Raw genomic sequence first — 24,423 nt, 5'->3', positions numbered from 1 at the left:
ATCTTGGAAATTGAGTTGTTTGACGTATGGGGAATTAACTTCATGGGACCTTTCCCACCATCATACTCAAACACTTATATTCTGGTGGCAGTTGACTATGTATCAAAATGGGTTGAGGCTATTGCCACACCCACCAATGATACTAAAACAGTGCTGAAGTTCCTCCAGAAACATATCTTTAGCAGGTTTGGTGTCCCTAGAGTACTAATCAGTGATGGGGGCACTCACTTTTGCAATAAACAGCTTTACTCTGCCATGGTTCGGTATGGAATTCGCCACAAGGTGGCCACTCCATATCATCCACAAACCAATGGGCAAGCTGAAGTCTCTAACAGAGAATTAAAGAGAATCCTGGAACGGACAGTAAATACCCGTAGAAAGGATTGGGCACGGAGCCTGGATGATGCTCTGTGGGCTTACAGGACAGCATTCAAGACCCCCATAAGGACATCTCCATACCAACTCGTGTATGGTAAGGCATGTCACCTGCCCATGGAACTGGAACATAAGGCCAACTGGGCAACCAGATTCCTAAACTTTGATGCCAAATTAGCAGGAAAAAAATGATTGCTCCAGCTAAATGAGCTAGAGGAATTCAGATTCACAACTTTCGAAAATGCCAAGCTTTATAAAGAAAAATAAAAAAAATGGCATGACAGAAAGCTGTCATCTAGAATCTTTGAACCAGGACAAAAGGTCCTGTTGTTTAACTCTAGACTCAGGCTATTTGGTGCACGAATTGTGAATAACACTTTTCACAACGCGTACCACTAACCAGCAAGTGCACTGGGTCGTCCAAGTAATACCTTACGTGAGTAAGGGTCGAATCCCACGGAGATTGTTGGTTTGAAGCAATCTATGGTTATCTTGTAAATATTAGTCAGGAAGTCAATTATGTTTATCAGTTGAATTGCGAATAACCAAGAGAGCATAAATCAAAGGTTACTTGTTGTGCAGTAATGGAGAATATGTTGGAGTTTTTGAGATGCTTTGTCTTCTGAATCTCTGCTTTCCTCTGTCTTCTGATTCACGCACGCATGTCCTCCTACGGTAAGCTGTGTGTTGGTGGATCACCGTTGTCAATGGCTACCTTCCATCCTTCCAGTGAAAACTACGCTCACGCGCTTTGTCACAGCACGGCTAATCACCGGTTGGTTCTCGATCCGGTTGAAATAGGATTTACTATCCTTTTGCGTCTGTCACCAACGCCCAGCCTTCAGGAGTTTGAAGCTCGTCCCAGTCGTTCAATCCTTGAATCCTACTCGGAATACCACAGACAAGGTTTAGACTTTCCGGACTCTCATGAATGCCGCCATCAGTTCTAGCTTATACCACGGAGATTCTGATTAAGAGATCTCAGAGATACTTATTCAATCGGATATAGAACGGAGGTGGTTGTCAGGCACACGTTCATGGTTTGAGGAAGGTGATGAATGTCACAGATCATCACCTTCATCACAGTTAAGCGCGAATGAACATCTTAGATAGGAGCAAGCGTGTTTGAATGGAAAATAGAAATACTTGCATTAATTCATCGAGACACAGCAGAGCTCCTCACCCCCAACAATGGCGTTTAGAGACTCATGCCATCAGAGAATACAAAGTTTAGATCTAAAATGTCATGAGATACAAAATAAGTCTCTAAAAGTTGTTTAAATACTAAACTAGTAGCCTAGGGTTACAAAATATGAGTAGACTATGATGGATGATGCAGAGATCCACTTCTGGGGCCCACTTGGTGTGTGCTGGGCTGAGACTTAAGCAATTCACGTGCAGAGGCCATTTGTGGAGTTGAACGCCAGTTTTTATGCCAGTTTGGGCGTTCAACTCCAGCTTTTGATCCTTTTCTGGCGCTGGACGCCAGAATTGGGCAGAGAACTGGCGTTGAACGCCAGTTTACGTCATCTATCCTTGTGCAAAGTATGGACTATTATATATTTCTGGAAAGCCCTGGATGTCTACTTTCCAACTCAATTGGAAACATGCCATTTCGAGTTCTGTAGCTCCAGAAAATCCACTTTGAGTGCAGGGAGGTCAGAATCCAACAGCATCAGCAGTCCTTTTTCAGCCTAAATCAGATTTTTGCTCAGCTCCTTCAATTTCAGCCAGAAAAATACCTGAAATTACAGAAAAACACATGACTCATAGTAAAGTCCAGAAATATGAATTTTTCCTAAAAACTAATAAAAATAGACTAAAAACAAACTAAAACATACTGAAAACTATATGAAATTATCCCCAAAAAGCGTATAAAATATCCGCTCATCACAACACCAAACTTAAACTGTTGCTTGTCCTCAAGCAACTAGATAAATAAAATAGAAGACTAATAGGTTGAGAAGCAATAATATCTCAGGGTTTTTAATTGAAGCTCAGATTCTAATTAGATGAGCGGGACTAGTAGCTTTTTGCTTCTGAACAGTTTTGGCATCTCACTTTATCCATTGAAGCTCAGAGTGATTGGCATCTATAGGAACTTAGAATTCAGATAGTGTTATTGATTCTCTTAGTTCAGTGTGATGATTCTTGAACACAGCTTCTTTATGAGTCTTGGCTGTGGCCCTAAGCACTTTGTTTTCCAGTATTACCACCGGATACATAAATGCCACAGACACATAACTGGGTGAACCTTTTCAGATTGTGACTCAGCTTTGCTAAAGTCCCCAATTAGATGTGTCCAGAGTTCTTAAGCACACTCTTCTTTTTGCTTTGGACCTTGACTTTAACCGCTCAGTCTCAAGTTTTCACTTGACACCTTCACGCCACAAGCACATGGTTAGGGACAGCTTGGTTTAGCCGCTTAGACCAGGATTTTAGTCCTTTAGGCCCTCCTATCCACTGATGCTCAAAGCCTTGGGATCCTTTTCATTTGCCCTTGCCTTTTGGTTTTAAGGGTCATTGGCTTTTTCTGCTTGTTTTTTCTCTCTCTCTTTTTTTTTTTTCAAGCTTTGTTCTTTGCTGCTTTTTCTTGCTTCAAGAATCATTTTTATAATTTTTCAGATTATCAATAACATGTCTCATGTTCATCATTCTTTCAAGAGCCAACATATTTAACAGTCTTAAACAACAAATTCAAAAGACATATGCACTGTTCAAGCATTCATTCAGAAGACAGAAAGCATTGCCACCACATTTAACTAATTAGAATTTCTCTTATTAAAACTCGAAATTTTATTGCCTCTTATTCAAAAGATCTACTACTTTATTCATGTTTGCTAATGATGAGAAAAATAAACTATAGCTTAATTGGAGATGAAATCAAAATAGATACTAATTACTACTATATGACTTCTAAGGTAAATTTTTATAAGGACACTGTCACAGAGTTAAGGCAGAAATTGGAAATTAACAACCTTTATTCTGGGGGCACGGGGGTTCCTCTGATCCTTGGGGTGCTTGGTCCTACAAGAGAAGACTTTTGGCGCTTCAATTCCCTTAAGTCACGCCCCTGCTCCTCTTGTTCTTTAAACATATAGGTCAACATTTGACTGTGTTCCTTCTGTTCTTTTATTATTTGCTCCATAGCTTCCCGTATCTTGGTAACGGACGTCTCAAGATACTCCCAGTATTCAGCTTGAGGGATCTCTGGGAGGAATTCCTGTGCTCTCTTCTTGATGGGATCCTCCTGTGCTTGTTGTTTTTCCATTGATGCTTTGGTGATTGGCTTTTCAATTAGGATATATTCAGTTATTCCCATCCTTACTCCAGCGTCCTTGCAGAGTAGAGAAATCATGCTTGGATAAGCCAACCTGGCCTCTTTTGAATTTTTGTTAGCAATCTTGTAGAGTTCAGTTGAAAGCAGCTGATGAACCTCCACTTCCTTCCCCATCATGATGCAATGGATCATCACTGCTCTTTTAACTGTGACTTCAGAGCGGTTGCTAGTGGGCAACAGAGAACGCCCAATGAAGTCCAGCCATCCTCTGGTGACTGGTTTGAGATCCTCTCTCTTGAGTTGATTTGGGACACCCTTTGTGTTGGTGGTCCACCTGGCTCCAGGGATACATATGTCCTCTAGAATCTTATCCAGGTCAATGTCTGCTCTCATCATCCTCCTGTTGAAGGAGTCTGGATCATCCTTTAGCTGAGGTAGCTTTAAGATCTCCCTGATCTTGTCAGGGGTGGTATGAACAATCTTTCCTCTGACCATGGTCCGAAATTCATAAAATGCAGTTCCAGATAGTTTTTGCTTGTCAGTTTGCCACATATTAGCATAGAACTCCTGGACCATGTTCCTTCCCACTTTCGTTTCAGGATTAGCTAGGACTTCCCAGTTCCTGATTCGAATTTGCTCCTGGATCTCCGGATATTCATCTTCTTTCAGATCGAATCTGACTTCCGGGATCACTGATCTCAGACCCATTACTTTAAGATAATGGTCTGAATGTTCTTTAGATAAGAACTTCCGTTGATTCCAAAGTGGTTTTGGAACGCTCTCTTTCTTGCCTCTTGGAGTGGGTTGTTTTCCTTTAGGAGCCATGATCTTAGTGATCTCGGATAAACACACCAAACTTAGAGGTTTGCTTGTCCTCAAGCAAAAGAAAAGAAAGGAGAGGGATAGAAGGAGAGCTAGGTGCAATTGTTTATGGAGGAGAGGGGAGGCCGAACCCAAATTTAAAGGGATGGGGGGGTGGGTTTTCGAAAAATTGGAAAAGATTAGATAAAAAGATTGAGTTGAAAAAGATAAGATAGAAGATATAGTTTAATTTTGAAAAGATATGATAGATTTTTGAAAAAGATAAATCTGAATTTTGAAAAGGATAATATGGAGATTTGAAAAAGATATGGATTAGTTGAAAAGATTTTTGAGTGAAAAAGATAGATTTGTTTTCAGAAAATATTTGAAAAGAGTTGGATTGAATTTGGAAAGATGGATTTTTAGAAATTAAGGATTTTAGAAATCAGGGTTCTTGACATGTTCATGTAAAAATCATGCATTGAAGCATAAAATTTGAAATTAAAATGAAAATACGTGTGGAAAAAATGAATTTGGCTCCTCCCTGCCTTCCTGGCGTTTGAACGCCCAAACACTGCCTGTTTTGGGCGTTCAGCGCCCAATTGCTGCTCTCCTGGGCGTTCAACGCCCAGCTGCTGCCATTACTGGCGTTCAACGCCCAGTGGGTGCCCCTTTCTGGCATTGAACGCCCAGCTGCTACCATCACTGGCGTTCAGCGCCCAGTGGATGCCCATTTTGGGCGTTGAACGCCCAAAATGCACTTTTACTGGCGTTTTCTTGCCAGTGAGATCTTTTTCTCTGTTTTGTGTGCCGAGGTCTTCTGTAAATGATTATTTACCTTGTTATCAATGAACTCCATATAAACAAATAAAAATAAAAATAGAAATAGGGCAAAATGCTTAGAGGATTGTTGCCCCATGGCTGGGTTGCCTCCCAGCAAGCGCTTCTTTATTGTCTTTAGTTGGACCTTGCTGAGTTTTTAATCTAGCTTCAACCTTGTGCATTCTTGCTCAATGTTGCCTTCAAGATAATGCTTGATTCTCTGTCCATTGACAATGAACTTCTTATCAGAATCAATATCTTGAAGCTCCACATAACCATATGGTGACACATTTGTAATCACGTATGGTCCCCTCCACCGGGATTTCAGTTTCCCGGGGAATAGCCTGAGTCTAGAGTTAAACAACAGGACCTTCTGTCCTGGTTCAAAGATTCTAGATGACAGCTTTCTGTCATGCCAATTTTTTTATTTTTCTTTATAAAGCTTGGCATTTTCGAAAGCTGTGAATCTGAATTCCTCTAGCTCATTTAGCTGGAGCAATCGTTTTTCTCCTGCTAATTTGGCATCAAAGTTTAGGAATCTGGTTGCCCAGTAGGCCTTATGTTCCAGTTCCACGGGCAGGTGACATGCCTTACCATACACGAGTTGGTATGGAGATGTCCCTATGGGGGTCTTGAATGCTGTCCTGTAAGCCCACAGAGCATCATCCAGGCTCCGTGCCCAATCCTTTCTATGGGTATTTACTGTCCGTTCCAGGATTCTCTTTAATTCTCTATTAGAGACTTCAGCTTGCCCATTGGTTTGTGGATGATATGGAGTGGCCACCTTGTGGCAAATTCCATACCGAACCATGGCAGAGTAAAGCTGTTTATTGCAGAAGTGAGTGCCCCCATCACTGATTAGCACTATAGGGACACCAAACCTGCTAAAGATATATTTCTGGAGGAACTTCAGCACTGTTTTAGTATCATTGGTGGGTGTGGCAATAGCCTCAACCCATTTTGATACATAGTCAACTGCCACCAGAATATAAGTGTTTGAGTATGATGGTGGGAAAGGTCCCATGAAGTCAATTCCCCATACGTCAAACAACTCAATTTCCAAGATTCCTTGTTGAGGCATGGCGTAACCATGAGGCAGATTACCAGCTCTTTGGCAACTGTCACAATTACGTACAAACTCTCGGGAATCTTTATAGAGTGTGGGCCAATAGAAGCCACATTGGAGGACCTTGGTGGCTGTTCGCTCACCTCCGAAATGGCCTCCATATTGAGATCCGTGGCAATGCCACAGGATCCTCTGTGCTTCTTCTCTAGGCACACACCTACGGATAATTCCGTCTGCACATCTCTTAAAGAGATAAGGTTCATCCCACAAGTAGTACTTTGCATCAGTAATTAATTTCTTCTTTTGTATCCTGTTGTACTCCTTGGGTATGAACCTTGCAGCTTTATAGTTTGCAATATCGGCAAACCATGGTGCTTCCTGAATGGCGAATAAATGCTCATCAGGAAACGTCTCAGAGATCTCAAGAGAAGGGAGGGACGTCCCTTCCACTGGCTCTATCCGGGACAGATGATCAGCCACTTGGTTCTCTGTCCCTTTTCTGTCTCTTATTTCTATATCAAACTCTTGCAGAAGCAATATCCATCTGATGAGCCTGGGTTTTGAATCCTGCTTTGTGAGTAGATATTTAAGAGCAGCATGGTCAGTATACACAATCACTTTTGATCCTACTAAGTATGATCTGAACTTGTCAATGGCCTAAACCACTGCAAGTAGTTCTTTTTCTGTGGTTGTGTAATTTTTCTGGGCATCATTTAGAACGCGACTGGCATAATAAATGACATGTAGAAGCTTGTCATGCCTCTGTCCCAATACTGCACCAATGGCATGATCACTGGCATCACACATTAGCTCAAATGGTAATGTCCAGTCTGGTGCAGAAATGACTGGTGCTGTGACCAGCTTAGCTTTCAGCGTTTCAAACGCCTGCAGGCACTTTGTGTCAAACACAAATGGTGTGTCAGCAGCTAGCAGATTGCTTAGAGGTTTTGCGATTTTTGAAAAATCCTTTATAAACCTCCTATAGAATCCTGCATGCCCCAGAAAGCGTCTGATTGCCTTAACATTGGCAGGTGGTGGTAATTTTTCAATTACCTCTATTTTTGCTTGATCCACCTCTATTCCCTTGTTTGAGATTTTATGCCCAAGAACAATTCCTTCAGTCACCATGAAGTGACACTTTTCCCAGCTTAAAACTAGGTTGGTTTCTTGGCATCTTTTCAGAACAAGTTTTAAGTGATTAAGACAGGAGCTGAATGAGTCTCCATATACTGAAAAGTCATCCATGAAGACTTCCAGAAATTTTTCCACCATGTCAGAGAAAATAGAGAGCATGCATCTCTGGAAGGTTGCAGGCGCATTACATAGCCCAAATGGCATCCTTCTATAAGTAAACACTCCGGATGGACATGTGAATGCTGTTTTCTCTTGATCTTGGGGATCTACTGCAATCTGGTTATAGCCTGAGTAGCCATCCAAAAAGCAGTAATAATCATGACCTGCTAGTCTTTCTAGCATCTGGTCTATGAATGGTAAAGGAAAATGATCCTATCTGGTGGCTGTATTGAGCCTTCTGTAGTCAATACACATGCGCCACCCCGTAACTGTTCTTGTAGGAACCAGTTTATTTTTCTCATTATGAATCACTGTCATGCCTCCCTTTTTTGGGACGACTTGAACAGGGCTCACCCAGGGGCTATCAGAAATGGGATAAATAATCCCAGCCTCTAGTAATTTGGTGACCTCTTTCTGCACCACTTCCTTCATGGCTGGATTTAGCCGCCTCTGTGGTTGAACCACTGGTTTGGCATTATCCTCCAATAGGATTTTGTGCATGCATCTAGCTGGGCTTATGCCCTTAAGGTCACCTATGGACCACCCAAGAGCTGTCTTGTGTGTCCTTAGCACTTGAATAAGTGCTTCCTCTTCCTGTGAACTTAGAGCAGAGCTTATGATCACTGGAAAAGTATCACCTTCTCCTAGAAATGCATATTTCAAGGATGGTGGTAATGGCTTGAGCTCGGGTTTAGGAGGTTTTTCCTCTTTTAGAAGAAATTTCAGAGGCTCTTTCATGTCCTCTGAATCCTCCAAATCAGGCTGAACATCTTTAAAGATGTCTTCCAACTCTGATTCGAGACTCTCAGCCATGTTGATCTCTTCTACCAAGGAGTCAATAAGATCAACTTTCATGTAGTCTGTTGATGTGTCTGGATGCTGCATGGCTTTGACAGCGTTCAACTTGAACTCATCATCATTGACTCTCAGGGTTATTTCCCCCTGTTGGACGTCAATAAGGGATCGTCCAGTTGCTAGGAAGGGTCTTCCTAGAATGAGAGTAGCACTCTTGTGCTCCTCCATTTCCAGCACAACAAAGTCAGTGGGAAAGGCGAATGGCCCAACCCTGACAATCATGTCTTTAATCACGCCTGATGGGTATTTAGTGGAGCCATCAGCAAGTTGAAGACATATCCGGGTTGGTTTAACTTCTTCAGTTAAACCAAGCTTTCTGATAGTGGATGCAGGTATTAGGTTGATGCTTGCCCCAAGATCGCATAAAGCTGTCTTGGTGCAATCACCTTCTAATATGCATGGTATCAGAAAACTCCCAAGGTCTTTAAGCTTTTCAGGAAAGCTTTTCAGAATGACTGCACTGCATTCTTCAGTGAGGAGAACTCTTTCTGTTTCTCTCCACTCCTTTTTATGACTCAAGATCTCTTTCATGAACTTGGCATAAGAAGGTATTTGCTCAAGTGCCTCTGCAAATGGAATCTTTATTTCAAGAGTCCTTAGATAATCTGCAAAGCGAGCAAATTGCTTATCCTGCTCCTCTTTCCGGAGTTTTTGAGGATAAGGTATCTTGGCTTTATATTCCTCAACCTTAGTGGTTAAAGAAGCCTTTTTAGAGGGGTTGTTATCAGCACTTGTGTATGTCTGATCCCTCACTGGCAATTGAGTGCCAGAGTCAGAAGCTGGAGTGAAACTGGACGCCAGCTCCTTGTCTGCTTCTGGCGTCTGAACGCCAGAACTGTGCCCATTTTGGGCGTTCAACGCTGGATTCTGCCCTATTTGGGCGTTCAACGCCAGATTCTTGCCCATTTCTGGCGTTGAACGCCAATCCTGCCTTGTTTCTGGCGTTGAACGCCAGTTTTGGGCATGGTCTGGGCGTTCAGCGCCAACCTTCCACCAATTCTCTGGCGTTTTAGCGCCAGAATTATTTTTCCCTGGGCTCTTACTGTCCTCAGGTGAATCTTCGGTGGGTTGCTCATTTCTTGACTTTTTGATGCCTTGAGATGGGGTATTTAATGTTTTCCCACTTCTTAATTGAACTGCTCGGCATTCTTCTGCTATTTGCCTTGATAGCTGCTGCTTTGTTTGCTTAAACTGTTCGTCCATATGTATATTAGCTATCCTTGTCTCTTGTAGCCTGTCCTTGAATTCAGCTAGCTGCTTTGTTAGAAAATCCAATTGCTGATTGAATTCAGCAGCTTGTTTTACAGTACTGAATTCAACAGTTACTGTTTTAATCTCTTCATTCATGGAAGGGTTGCTGCTTAGGTACAGATGCTGATTCCTGGCAACTGTATCAATGAGCTCTTGAGCCTCTTCAATTGTCTTTCTCATATGGATAGATCCACCAGCTGAGTAATCTAGAGACATCTGAGCTCCTTCTGCAAGCCCATAGTAGAAGATGTCTAACTGAACCCACTCTAAAAACATTTCAGAGGGGCATTTTCGTAGCATCTCTCTGTATCTCTCCCAGGCATCATAAAGAGATTCATTATCTCCTTGTTTAAAGCCTTGGATGTCCAGCCTTAGCTGTGTCATCCTTTTTGGAGGGAAATATTGATTCAGAAATTTTTCTGTCAGCTGTTTCCATGTCCTTATGCTGGCCTTAGGTTGGTTATTTAACCACCTCTTAGCTTGATCTTTTACAGCAAATGGAAACAGTAATAGTCTGTAGACATCCTGATCTATTTCCTTATTATGTACTGTGTCAGTAATTTGTAAAAATTGTGCCAGAAACTCTGTAGGTTCTTCCTGTGGAAGACCGGAATACTGGCAGCTTTGCTGCACCATGATAATGAGCTGAGGATTCAACTCAAAGCTACTGACTCCAATGGAGGGTATGTAGATACTACTCCCATATGAAGCAGTAGAGGGGTTTGAATATGACCCCAGAGTCCTCCTGGACTGTTCATTTCCACTTAGATCCATGATGGAAAAAGGGAGATGATGTAAAATAGAAAAAAATATTTTTATTTATTTATTTATATATTTATTTCGAAAATGAAATAAATTAAAATAGAATAAATAAAAATTGAGTGAAGATTTTCGAAAAAACTGAGGAGAGAGAAAGTGGTTAGGAAGTTTTGAAAAAGATATGATGATTTTGAAAAAAAAGTTTTAAATTTTGAAATAAAATTCTAAATTTTATAAATATATTTCGAAAATTTGTTTTTTTTTTTTTTTTTTTTAGAGAGAAAAGATATTTTTGATTTTTAAGAGGAAAAAGAAAAACAATAAAATAGCACAAGATTTAAAATTTTTAGATCTAATGCTCCCTATTTTCGAAAATTTTGGAGGGGAAAACACCAAGGAATACCAAACTTAAAAATTTTAAGATCAAGTCACAAAGAAAATTCAAGAACACGAAGAAAGAACACCAAACTTAAAATTTTTAGAAAACCAAACCAAAATTTTCGAAAATCAAAGGGAAATCAACAAGAAAACACCAAACTTAGAGTTTGGCACAAATTTTAATAGAGAAAATATTATTTATGAAAAAGGTTTTAAAAAGAGTGTACCAAACTGCCACGGGGTTAGACTAACACTCTAGCCAATTGGGCAGTAAATGTAACACTTGTTTTAAAGAAGGATATTTTTAACCAAGAACAATAATAAGAGACTCTAAACCAAAAAGAAAAATTTTCCTAATCTAAGCAACAAAATAGTCCGTCAGTTGTTCAAACACGAACAATCCCCGGCAACGGCGCCAAAAACTTGGTGCACGAATTGTGAATCACACTTTTCACAACGCGTACCACTAACCAGCAAGTGCACTGGGTCGTCCAAGTAATACCTTAAGTGAGTAAGGGTCGAATCCCACGGAGATTGTTGGTTTGAAGCAATCTATGGTTATCTTGTAAATCTTAGTCAGGAAGTCAATTATGTTTATCAGTCGAATTGCGAATAACCAAGAGAGCATAAATAAAAGGTTACTTGTTGTGCAGTAATGGAGAATATGTTGGAGTTTTGGAGATGCTTTGTCTTCTGAATCTCTGCTTTCCTCTGTCTTCTGATTCACGCACGCATGTCCTCCTACGGCAAGCTGTGTGTTGGCGGATCACCGTTGTCAATGGCTACCTTCCATCCTTCCAGTGAAAACTATGCTCACGCGCTCTGTCACAGCACGGCTAATCACCGGTTGGTTTTCGATCCGGTTGGAATAGGATTTACTATCCTTTTGCGTCTGTCACCAACGCCCAGCCTTCAGGAGTTTGAAGATCGTCACAGTCGTTCAATTCTTGAATCCTACTCGGAATACCACAGACAAGGTTTAGACTTTCCGGACTCTCATGAATGCCGCCATCAGTTCTAGCTTATACCACGGAGATTCTGATTAAGAGATCTCAGAGATACTCATTCAATCGGATATAGAACGGAGGTGGTTGTCAGGCACATGTTCATGGTTTGAGGAAGGTGATGAATGTCACAGATCATCACCTTCATCACAGTTAAGCGCGAATGAACATCTTAGATAGGAGCAAGCGTATTTGAATGGAAAACAGAAATACTTGCATTAATTCATCAAGACACAGCAGAGCTCCTCACCCCCAACAATGGGGATTAGAGACTCATGCCATCAAAGAATACAAAGTTTAGATCTAAAATGTCATGAGATACAAAATAAGTCTCTAAAAGTTGTTTAAATACTAAACTAGTAGCCTAGGGTTACAAAATATGAGTAGACTATGATGGATGATGCAGAGATCCACTTCTGGGGGCCCACTTGGTGTGTGCTGGGCTGAGACTTAAACAATTCACGTGCAGAGGCCATTTGTGGAGTTGAACGCCAGTTTTTATGCCAGTTTCGGTGTTCAACTCCAGCTTTTGATCCTTTTCTGGCGCTGGACGCCAGAATTGGGCAGAGAACTGGCGTTGAACGCCAGTTTACGTCATCTATCCTTGTGCAAAGTACGGACTATTATATATTGCTGGAAAGCCCTGGATGTCTACTTTCCAACGCAATTGGAAGCATGCCATTTCGAGTCCTGTAGCTCCAGAAAATCCACTTTGAGTTCAGAGAGGTCAGAATCCAACAGCATCAGCAGTCCTTTTTCAGCCTGAATCAGATTTTTGCTCAGCTCCTTCAATTTCAGCCAGAAAAATACCTGAAATTACAGAAAAACACACGACTCATAGTAAAGTCCAGAAATATGAATTTTTCCTAAAAACTAATAAAAATAGACTAAAAACTAACTAAAACATACTCAAAACTATATGAAATTATCCCCAAAAAGCGTATAAAATATCCGCTCATCACTATTCCCCGGGAAACTGAAATCCCGGTGGAGGGGACCATACGTGATTACAAGTGTGTCACCATATGGTTATGTGGAGCTTCAAGATATTGATTCTGATAAGAAGTTCATTGTCAATGGACAAAGAATCAAGCATTATCTTGAAGGCAACATTGAGCAAGAATGCTCAAGGCTGAAGCTAGATTAAAAGCTCAGCAAGGTCCAGCTAAAGACAATAAAGAAGCGCTTGCTAGGAGGCAACCCAGCCATGGGGCAACAATCCTCTAAGCATTTTGCCCTATTTCTATTTTTATTTTTATTTGTTTATATAGAGTTCATTGATAACAAGGTAAATAATCATTTACAGAAGACCTCGGCACACACAACAGAGAAAAAGATCTCACTGGCAAGAAAACACCAGTAAAAGTGCATTTTGGGCGTTCAACGCCCAAAATGGGCATCCACTGGGCGCTGAACGCCAGTGATGGTAGCAGCTGGGCGTTCAACGCCAGAAAGGGGCACCCACTGGGCGTTGAACGCCAGTAATGGCAGCAGCTGGGTGTTGAACGCCCAGGAGAGCAGCAATTGGGCGCTGAACGCCCAAAACAGGCAGTGTTTAGGCGTTCAAGCGCCAGGAAGGCAGGGAGGAGCCAAATTCATTTTTTCCACACGTATTTCCATTTTAATTTCAAATTTTATGCTTCAATGCATGATTTTTACATGAACATGTCAAGAACCCTAATTTCTAAAATCCTTAATTTCTAAAAATCCATCCTTCCAAATTCAATCCAACTCTTTTCAAATATTTTTTGAAAACAAATCTATCGTTTTCACTCTAAAATCTTTTCAACTAATCTATATCTTTTTCAAATCTCCATATTATCTTTTTCAAAATTCATATTTATCTTTTTCAAAAATCTATCATATCTCTTCAAAATTAAACTATATCTTCTATCTTATCTTTTTCAACTCAATCTTCTTATCTTATCTTTTCCAATTTTTCGAAAACCCACCCCCCTATCCCTTTAAATTGGGGTTCGGCCTCCCTCCTCCTCCATCAACAATTGCACCTAGCTCTCCTTCTATCCCTCTCCTTTCTTTTCTTTTGCATGAGGACAAGCAAACCTCTAAGTTTGGTGTGTTTATCCGAGATCACTAAGATCATGGCTCCTAAAGGAAAACAACCCAATCCAAGAGGCAAGAAAGAGAGCGTTCCAAAACCACTTTGGAATCAAGGGAAGTTCTTATCTAAAGAACATTCAGACCATTATCTTAAAGTAATGGGTCTGAGATCAGTGATCCCGGAAGTTAGATTCGATCTGAAAGAAGATGAATATCCGGAGATCCAGGAGCAAATTCGAATCAGGAACTGGGAAGTCCTAGCTAATCCTGAAACGAAAGTGGGAAGGAACACGGTCCAGGAGTTCTATGCTAATATGTGGCAAACTGACAAGCAAAAACTATCTGGAACTGCATTCTATGAATTTCGGACCATGGTCAGAGGAAAGATTGTTCATACCACCCCTGAAAAGATCAGGGAGATCTTAAAGCAACCTCAGCTAAAGGATGATCCAGACTCCTTCAACAGGAGGATGATGAGAGCAGACATTGACCTGGATAAGATTCTAGAGGACATATGTATCCCTGGAGCCAGGTGGACCACCAACACAAAGGGTGTCCCAAATCAACTCAAGAGAGAGGATCTCAAACCAGTCGCCAGAGGATGGCTGGACTTCATTGGGCGTTCTCTGTTGCCCACTAGCAACCGTTCTGAAGTCACAGTTAAAAGAGCAGTGATGATCCATTGCATCATGATGGGGAAGGAAGTGGAGGTTCATCAGCTGATTTCAACTGAACTCTACAAAATTGCTAACAAAAATTCTAAAAAGGCCACGTTGGCTTATCCAAGCGTGATTTCTATGCTCTGCAAGGACGCTGGAGTAAGGATGGGAATAACTGAGTATATCCTAATTGAAAAGCCAATCACCAAAGCATCAATGGAAAAACAACAAGCACAAGAGGATCCCATCAAGAAGAGAGCACAGGAATTCCTCCCAGAGATCCCTCAATCTGAATACTGGGAGTATCTTGAGACGTGCGTTACCAAGATACGGGAAGCTATGGAGCAAATAATAAAAGAACAGAAGGAACACAGTCAAATGCTGACCTATATGTTTAAAGAACAAGAGGAGCAAGGGCGTGACTTAAGGGAATTAAAGCACCAAAAGCCTTCTCTTGTAGGACCAAGCACCCCAAGGATCAGAGGAACCCCCGTTCCCCCAGAATAAAGGTTGTTAATTTCCAATTTCTGCCTTAACTCTGTGACAGTGTCCTTATAGAAGTTTACCTTAGAAGTCATATAGTAGTAATTAGTATCTATTTTGATTTTATCTCCAATTAAGATATAGTTTATTTTTCTCATCATCAGCAAACATGAATAAAGTAGGAGATCTTTTGAATAAGAGGCAATAAAATTTCGAGTTTTAATAAGAGAAATTCTAATTAGTTAAATGTGGTGGCAATGCTTTCTGTCTTCTGAATGAATGCTTGAACAGTGCATATGTCTTTTGAATTTGTTGTTTAAGACTGTTAAATATGTTGGCTCTTGAAAGAATGATGAACATGAGACATGTTATTGATAAATCTGAAAAATCATAAAAATGATTCTTGAAGCAAGAAAAAGCAGCAAAGAACAAAGCTTGCAGAAAAAAAAAAGAGAGAAAGAAAAAGAAAAAGCAAGCAGAAAAAGCCAATAACCCTTAAAACCAAAAGGCAAGGGAAAATAAAAGGGATCCCAAGGCTTTGAGCATCAGTGGATAGGAGGGCCTAAAGGAATAAAATCCTGGTCTAAGCGGCTAAACCAAGCTGTCCCTAACCATGTGCTTGTGGCGTGAAGGTGTCAAGTGAAAACTTGAGACTGAGCGGTTAAAGTCAAGATCCAAAAGCTAAAAGAAGAGTGTGCTTAAGAACTCTGGACACCTCTAATTGGGGACTTTAGCAAAGCTGAGTCACAATCTGAAAAAGGTTCACCCAATTATGTGTTTGTGGCATTTATGTATCCGGTGGTAATACTGGAAAACAAAGTGCTTAGAGCCACGGCCAAGACTCATAAAAAAGCTGTGTTCAAGAATCATCACACTGAACTAAGAAAATCAATAACACTATCTAAATTCTAAGTTCCTATAGATGCCAATCACTCTGAGCTTCAGTGGATAAAGTGAGATGCCAAAACTATTCAGAAGCAAAAAGCTACTAGTCCCGCTCATCTAATTAGAATCTGAGCTTCAATCAAAAACTCTGAGATATTATTGCTTCTCAACCTATTAGTCTTCTATTTTATTTGTCTAGTTGCTTGAGGACAAGAAACAGTTTAAGTTTGGTGTTGTGATGAGCGGATATTTTATACGCTTTTTGAGGTTAATTTCATATAGTTTTGAGTATGTTTTAGTTATTTTTTAGTCTATTTTCATTAGTTTTTAGGAATAATTCATATTTCTGGACTTTACTATGAGTTGTGTGTTTTTATGTAATTTCAGGTATTTTTCTGGCTGAAATTGAGGGAGCTGAGCAAAAATCTGATTCAGGCTGAAAAAGGACTGCTGGTGCTGTTGGATTCTGACCTCCCTGCACTCAAAGTAGATTTTCTGGAGCTACAGAACTTGAAATGGCATGCTTCCAATTGCGTTGGAAAGTCGACATCCAGGGCTTTCCAGCAATATATAATAGTCTATACTTTGCACAAGGATAGACGACGTAAACTGGCGTTCAACGCCAGTTCTCTGCCCAATTCTGGCGTCCAGCGCCAGAAAAGGATCAAAAGCTAGAGTTGAACGCCCAAACTGGCACAAAAACTGGCGTTCAACTCCACAAATGGCCTCTGCACGTGACTCACTTAAATCTCAGCCCCAGAACACACCAAGTGGGCCCCAGAAGTGGATCTCTGCATCATCCATCATAGTCTACTCAATTTTTGTAAACCTAGGCTACTAGTTTAGTATTTAAACAACTTTTAGAAGACTTATTTCGGATCTCATGACATTATAGATCTAAACTTTGTATTCTCTGATGGCATGAGTCTCTAAACCCCATTGTTGGGGGTGAGGAGCTCTGCTGTGTCTTGATGAATTAATGCAAGTATTTCTGTTTTCCATTCAAACACACTTGTTCCTATCTAAGATGTTCATTCACGCTTAACTATGATGAAGGTGATGATCCGGGACATTCATCACCTTCCTCAAACCATGAACGTGTGCCTGACAACCACCTCCGTTCTATATCCGATTGAATGAGTATCTCTTAGATCTCTTAATCAGAATCTTCGTGGTATAAGCTAGAACTGATGGCGGCATTCATAAGAATCCGGAAAGTCTAAACCTTGTCTGTGGTATTTCGAGTAGGATTCAAGGATTGAATGACTGTGACGAGCTTCAAACTCCTGAAGGCTGGGCGTTAGTGACAGTCGCAAAAGGATAGTAAATCCTATTCCAACCGGATCGAGAACCAACCGGTGATTAGCCGTGCTGTGACAGAGTTCGTGAGCGTAGTTTTCACTGGAAGGATGGAAGGTAGCCATTGACAATGGTGATCCACCAACACACAGCTTGCCATAGAAGGACGTGCGTGCGTGAATTAGAAGACAGAAGAAAGCAGAGATTCAGAAGACAAAGCATCTCCAAAACTCCAACATATTCTCCATTACTGCATAACAAGTAACCTTTAATCCATGCTCTCTTGTTTATTTGAAATTCAACTGATAAACATAATTGACTTCCTGACTAAGATTTACAAGATAACCATAGATTGCTTCAAACCAACAATCTCCGTGGGATTCGACCCTTACTCACGTAAGGTATTACTTGGACGACCCAGTGCACTTGCTGGTTAGTGGTACGAGTTGTGAAAAGTGTGATTCACAATTTGTGCACAAGGTTGCCTCCTAACAAACACTTCTTTAAGATCACTCTCAGAATTTTGCCCTTTATAGTGAACTTTCTTCCTGTCTTTGCATGAATGAGCTCCACATGCTCTGAAGACAGGATATGACTCACTGCATGTGGTATGATTGGTTTCTTGGTGAAGACAACTCTCATACCAGGTGAGAGGCCTTCTGTGGGACTTTCTTGTCCCTCCAGCCTTTAGGTACTTTCTTCTTAGTACCTTTGTTCTTAGTGCCTGTTGATGCCTGCCCAACACCAAACTTAGAATTGGTGTTTGGGGGCTTAGTAATGCTTTGCACTAAAAGAGAGGGTTGGAACACTAAGTATTGCACAGTTATCTCTCTTTTCTCAGAGGGAGAGTTGGGGTGAGGCATCTTGAATAGGATGCGGTCTTCCCAAAACTGTAGATACAGCTCTCCCCTTGCCACATCAATGATAGCATTGGCGATGGCTAGGAAAGGTTTGCCAAGGATAACAGAGTCATCCTCATCTTCCCCAGTATCCAAATTGATATAGTTTGCAGGGATGTAGTGGTTTTCAACCTTCACCAAGACATCCTCTACTAAGCCATATGCTTTCTTTATTGACTTGTCTGCCATCTCTAATGAGATGTTTGCAGGTTGTACCAAAAAGATTCCCAACTTCTCCATTACAGAGAGGGGCATGAGGTTAATGCTTGAACCTAGGTCACATAAGGCTTTTTCAAAAGTAATGGTGCCAATGGTACAAGGAATCAAAAAGCGTCTGGGATCCAGAAGCTTTTGAGGTTGCCTCTGCTGAGCCAAGGCATTTAGCTCCTTGGTCAGCACTGGAGGTTCTTTCTCTAGGGTCTCAGTTCTGAATAGCTTGTCATTTAGCTTCATCAAAGCTCCTAGGTGTCGAGCAATTTGCTCTTCCCTAATGTCTTCATCGTTATCAGAGGATGAGTGTTCATCAGAACCCATGAATTGCATAAGTGCATTTAGTGGAACCTCTATGGTCTCTACATGACCCTTGGATCCCTTGAGTTCTTGGGTAGGGACATCCTCAATGGGCGTTGAACTCCCAGTATGGATCCCTTTATTGGTGTTCAACGCCAGCTCCTGTGGTGTTTTGGGCGTTGAACGCCCAGTAAGGTCTTCCTTACTGGCGTTCAACGCCAGTAATAGTGCTTAGTTGGGCGTTGAATGCCCAAGAGGGACCTCCTTCCTGGCGTTTAACACCAGTGGTGGTGTAAGTTTGGGCGTTGAACGCCCAATGGTGTGTACCTCACTGGCGTTCAACGCCAAGAGTGGCATATTCTTAGGCGTTGAATGCCCAATAAGGGCTTCCTTACTGGCGTTCAATGCCTGCCCTTCCTCCTCAGTTTTGGCCTTAACTTCTACAGTGATGGCCTTACAATCTTCTCTTAGATTAACTTCAGTGTTACTTGGAAGAGTGTTGAGACGAATCTCAGGGATTTTCTTGCTCAGTTGACCAACTTTTACCTCCAAACTTCTAATGGAGGACCTAGTTTCAGTTATGAAACTATGAGTGGTCTTTGAAAGTTCAGAGACTATGGTGGCTAAGTCAGAGATGCTCTGCCTAGAAGTCTCTGATTGTTGCTGAGAAGGTGGGAATGGTGGTCTGTTACCAAACCTGTTATGGTTTCTTCCACATTGATTATTATTGAAGCCTTGTTGAGGCTTTTGCTAATCCTTCCATGAAAGGTTAGGATGGTTCTTCCATGATGGGTTGTAGGTGTTTCCAAAGGGTTCTCCCATATAATTCACCTCCTGTGTCATGGGTTGTTCAGGTTCATAAGCTTCTCCTTCAGAGGAAGCTTCTTGAGTGCTGCGAGTTGTAGCTTGCAATCCAGTCACATGCTGGGAGATCATGTTGACCTATTGGGTCAAGATCTTATTCTGACCCAGTATGGCATTCAGAGTATTAATTTCAAGTACTCCTTTATTCTGAAGTACCCTATTACTCACAGGATTTCTCTTAGAAGTGTACATGAACTGGTTGTTTACAACCATGTCAATGAGTTCTCTTACCTCTTCAGCCGTTTTCTTCAAGTGGAGTGATCCACCAGCAGAGTTATCCAGTGACATCTTGGATATCTCAGAAAGGCCATCATAGATGATGTCTAGTGTGGTCTAGTCTGAGATCATGTTAGGAGGACATCTTCTGATAAGTTGCTTGTACCTCTACCAGGCTTCATAGAGGGATTCACCCTCTTTTTGTCTAAAGGTTTGAACTTCCACCCTAATTCTGCTCAACTTTTGGGGTGGAAAGAACTTGGTCAAGAATACATTGATAACCTTCTCGCATGTGTCAAGACTCTCTTTAGGTTGAGAATCTAACCACACTCTAGCTCTGTCTCTTATAGCAAAAGGAAAGAGCATAAGTTTATAGACCTTAGGACTCACTCCATTGGTCTTGACTGTGTCACATATCTGGAAGAAGTCAGAAAAGAATTCATTTGGATCATCCTGCGGAAGTCTATAGAATTGGCAGTTCTGTTGAACTAAGGTGACCAGTTGAGGTTTCAGCTCAAAGTTGGTGGCATTGATAGTACGGATGGATATGCTACGCCCATAGAAATCAGAATTGGGTGCAGTATAGGCTCCAAGAACCTTTCTTGCTTCTCCTCCACCATTAGCATTATCTATCATGTCTGTATTTCTTGTTTCTTGTTTGAAGAATTCTGTGAGGTTCCCTACAGAGTGTTGTGCTCTAACTTATTGTAGGCGACTCCTTAGGATCAAAGAGAGGTCCTTTGTCTCTGTTTCTGGTCATAAACAAGAAAACAAAAACAAGAAAGGAGAAGAATAGGAGCTCTATGTTCAAGAACAGAGGACTCCCTGTGAGATGTGAAGAAGAAAGAAGAGAAGAATGATGATAGAGAAGATGAAGAAAGAATTCGGCTAGAGAAGGAGAAGAATTCGAAAATTAGAAGTGAAACTATAATTAAAATATTTTTGTCTTTATTTTAATTATTTATTGAATACGAAAATAAAGGTTAATGAACTTAAAAAGATTTGAAATTAGATGATGATTTTCGAAAAAGAAGAAAGAGAAATAGAGAAGATATTTTCGAAAATTAGAAAGAGAAGAAGTAGTTAGGAAATTTTGAAAAAGAAGAAAGAGTAAACAAGTAACTAATTAAAAAAGATTTTAAAACAAGATAAGATAAAAGATTACAAAAGATGTGAATTCAAAATTTGAAATTTGAAAAGAATAAGATAGAAATTGAAAAGAGATTTGAAAAGATTTGAAAGAGATAAGATTTGAAATTTAATTTTTGAAAAGATTTTATTTTGAAATTTAAAACTCAAGATAAGATAAGATAATGATTTTGAAATTAAAATTTGAAAATTTTTTGAAAATTTCAAAAATTAAGGTAAAAAGATAGAAAAGATATTTTTTTTGATTTTTTTGAATTAATGAAGAGAAAAACAACCAAAAGACACCAAACTTAAAATTTTTAGATCTAAGACACTTAGTTTTTGAAAATTCAAAGAGAAAAACACAAAGAGACACCAAACTTAAAAATTTTAAGATCAAAACAAAAATAAAAACAAGAACACTTTGAAGATCAAGAAGAATACCAAGAACAAAACTCTAAGAATTAAAAGAAAACAAGAACATTCAAAGGACACCAAACTTAAAAATTTTGAAAACCAAAGATACAAATTTCGAAAACTTTTAAAAGAAAAGACACAAGAAGATACCAAACTTAAAGATTGACACAAGATACAAACAAAAGACACTAATTTTGAAAATTTTGGGAAAGAAAGACAAGAAATTTCAAAAATTCAACAAGAACAAGAATAAAAGACTCAAACAAAATTAAAAACAATACCTAATCTAAGCAAGAAAATAATTCGTTAGTTTGTTCAAACTCGAACAATCCCCGGCAACGGCGCTAAAAACTCGGTGGATGGAATTACGCTTCGCACAACTAAACCAGCAAGTGCACTGGGTCATCCAAGTAATACCTGAGTGAGACAGGGTCGATCCCATGAGGATTGCGATTTGAATTAAGCTATGGTTATCTTGTAGATCTTAGTCAGGCGAATAGAAAAGTTGTTTGTTTGTTTAAAGTGCATAAAAGTAAAATAAGAATGAAATTACTTAAATTGAGTGAAACTAGTGATAACAATATGGTTAAGGATTCGGAGACGCTTTGCTCTTCTGGATCAATTCGGTCTTACTGTCTACTACAACTATGAATGATTTCTTCTATGGCAGGCTGTGTGTGATCAACGCCTTTCTTGAGAGGTTGGTGATTCTCCTCTAGTGCTGAACCCCAGGGTTAGTGCGGATCTAGTCTGATTGAGGGTGAAGCTCCTATGGTTCATTCCCCTTGATGATCCTATTCAAAATGCCACAGACAAGGTCAAATCTTCCGGATCAGGGAATGTTGCGCCTTGTGATTCTAGCCTTTACCATAAAAACTCTAATCTCCCCGTGCTTCGGCTAAACTGGTGTCTCGAGAAGTCTCCAATGATGTCGTGGATTAGCCATCTAAGAGATGTATGATCAAGCTAGTGGTTCATTATTGTACGACAAAAGACTCACTCCGAACCCATGTAGAATGAGATAACCTTGTGCCGGTTCAATGCATTCATAAGGATGAGGAACGAAGATACATCTTAGAATAGAATCAAAGCACAAATTGAGAATAGAACAGTAGTACTTTTATTAATCCAGAAAACTCAACAGAGCTCCTAGCCTCAACCTAGGAGGTTTAGTGACTCATACTAATAGAAAGACACAATGGAATTCGAAATATGCCAGAAGAGATCGAAGGTCCTTAAACAAGGGTGATATTCTCCTTTAAATACTAATCTAATAACTAAGGAATACATAAGAAGGGTAAAACAGTCATTTAGTGTGAAAATCCACTTCAGGAGGCCACTTGGTGAGTGTTTGGGCTGAGCCTTGAGTATCTCCACGAGCTAAGGTGGCTCCTTGGCGTTGAACGCTGATGAATCCACATTTCATGGATTTATTTGCTTTAATTAGGTGGATTTCATTGACTTTTCTTGCATTTATCCATTGAAATAGCATAGTTTCATGATGTCTTCCTAATTTGTGCTCTTTAGGCTTTTTTATTACTAAATTTTTTCACTTTGATCCCATTTGGTACCTTGATGTATTTGTCAAGTGATTTCAGGTTTTCAAGGCAAGTTTTGATTGAAGAAGTGAAGAAAGAGCATCCATAAGGGGAGAAATCATGAAGAAAATGGAATTTGGAAGCTACTGCAAAGATGCGTACACACAGTGATGCGTGCGTACGCACAACAGTGACTTCGTGCAAAGATGCGTACGCACCAAATTTCTTGCGTATGCATGATGTGAATTTTGCGCAACTATGCGTACGCACTGTAGGTCGTGCATACGCACCGTAGGTCGTGCGTACGCACAACTGCATGCACGTGAGGTCATTAAGTGCAAATCACTGGGGGCGATTTTTGGGCTTCCAAAGCCCAATCCAGCTCATTTCCGAAGCTATTTCAAGCCAAATTGAAGAAGTATGAAAGGGGGAGCACTTAGGTTTAGGTTTTTATATGATTTTGCTTAGTTTTTCTAGAGAGAGAAGCTCCTCCTTCTCTCTAGAATTAGGGTTTTTAGTTTAATTTTCTTGTAATTTCTGGTTTTAATTCTTGTTTTCATCTAGTTTCTTCTACATTTCTTTGTTCTATTGTCCTAATTTCCTTATGTTATCTTGTTAATTTCTCATTTTTGTCACTTTTATGTTTATGCACACTTTTGTTATTTTAATTTACATTTAATGCAATTTATATTTTCATGTCATTTATTGCTTTATTGAGTTGCTATCTTTACTTTTCTTGCTTGGTAGTTGTAACATTTATTATTTCTTGTCATTTTACCATGCTTTATTTTCGTGCCTCCCAAGTGTTTGATAAAATGCTTGTGTTTTTAGTTTAGTTTTTCACACTCTTGGTTAAGAAATTGGATGTTTGGGTGGAATTGAGTTGTCGATGTCCATTCCGCATTGTGTGAGAACGGTTAATTGGTTTGGTTTCCATTGACGCTAGTCTTTCACTAAGTAATTAGTGAGTTGACTAGGACTTATGGATTGAGATCAATTATGCCCTTTTGACTTTTCTCAAGTAGGATTGACTAATTGGGATTAATTCCACATAATTGCCATGCTTGTGGTCCATAACTAGGATAGGAATCCTAAATTCCCCAATTCTCAATAAGAGCCCTTTTTAGCTTTAAATTCTATTTTCATTGCTTTTACTTGCTTTCCATTTAATTACTTGCATGCTTATTTAATTTCTTGAACTTTACATTTCTTGCATATCTTGTCATCCAATCCCCATTTCCTCTCATAGCCAATAATATGACATTTCATTGCAACTTCTAGGGAAGACGACGCGAGGTTTAATTACTCCCGGCTATTTTGTATTGGATTTAATATTTGATCTTGAAAATTCATTGTTGCTTTGGACTATGCTACCAATGAATTGATTCTTATTTTAATTGATTCCAAACTATACAAGAATTCTCTCATCAAATGCCTACTTGGGGGGTCCTTCTTGGGCATTGGAACACTGGCTACTCCATTGTGGGCGTTGAATGCCTGGACTGGGGTAGATGGCTAGCGTTGAATGCCAGTTTTGGGCCTTCTATTCTAAAGCAAATCATGGACTATTATATATTTCT

General features: G+C 40.1%; 1 non-coding gene across 1 annotated transcript; it reads left to right on the top strand.

Moving 5' to 3' along the window:
- The first annotated feature begins 19,887 nt into the window (after positions 1-19,887).
- Positions 19,888-19,994, top strand: LOC112761824 (small nucleolar RNA R71). The gene has a single exon (XR_003182199.1). It is a non-coding gene; the product is annotated as a small nucleolar RNA R71 (small nucleolar RNA).
- The last annotated feature ends 4,429 nt before the right edge of the window (positions 19,995-24,423 follow it).

Source organism: Arachis hypogaea, chromosome 16 (genome assembly GCF_003086295.3).
Source record: "Arachis hypogaea cultivar Tifrunner chromosome 16, arahy.Tifrunner.gnm2.J5K5, whole genome shotgun sequence".
NCBI lineage: Eukaryota > Viridiplantae > Streptophyta > Magnoliopsida > Fabales > Fabaceae > Arachis > Arachis hypogaea.
This window is presented reverse-complemented; position numbering and strand designations above follow the sequence as displayed.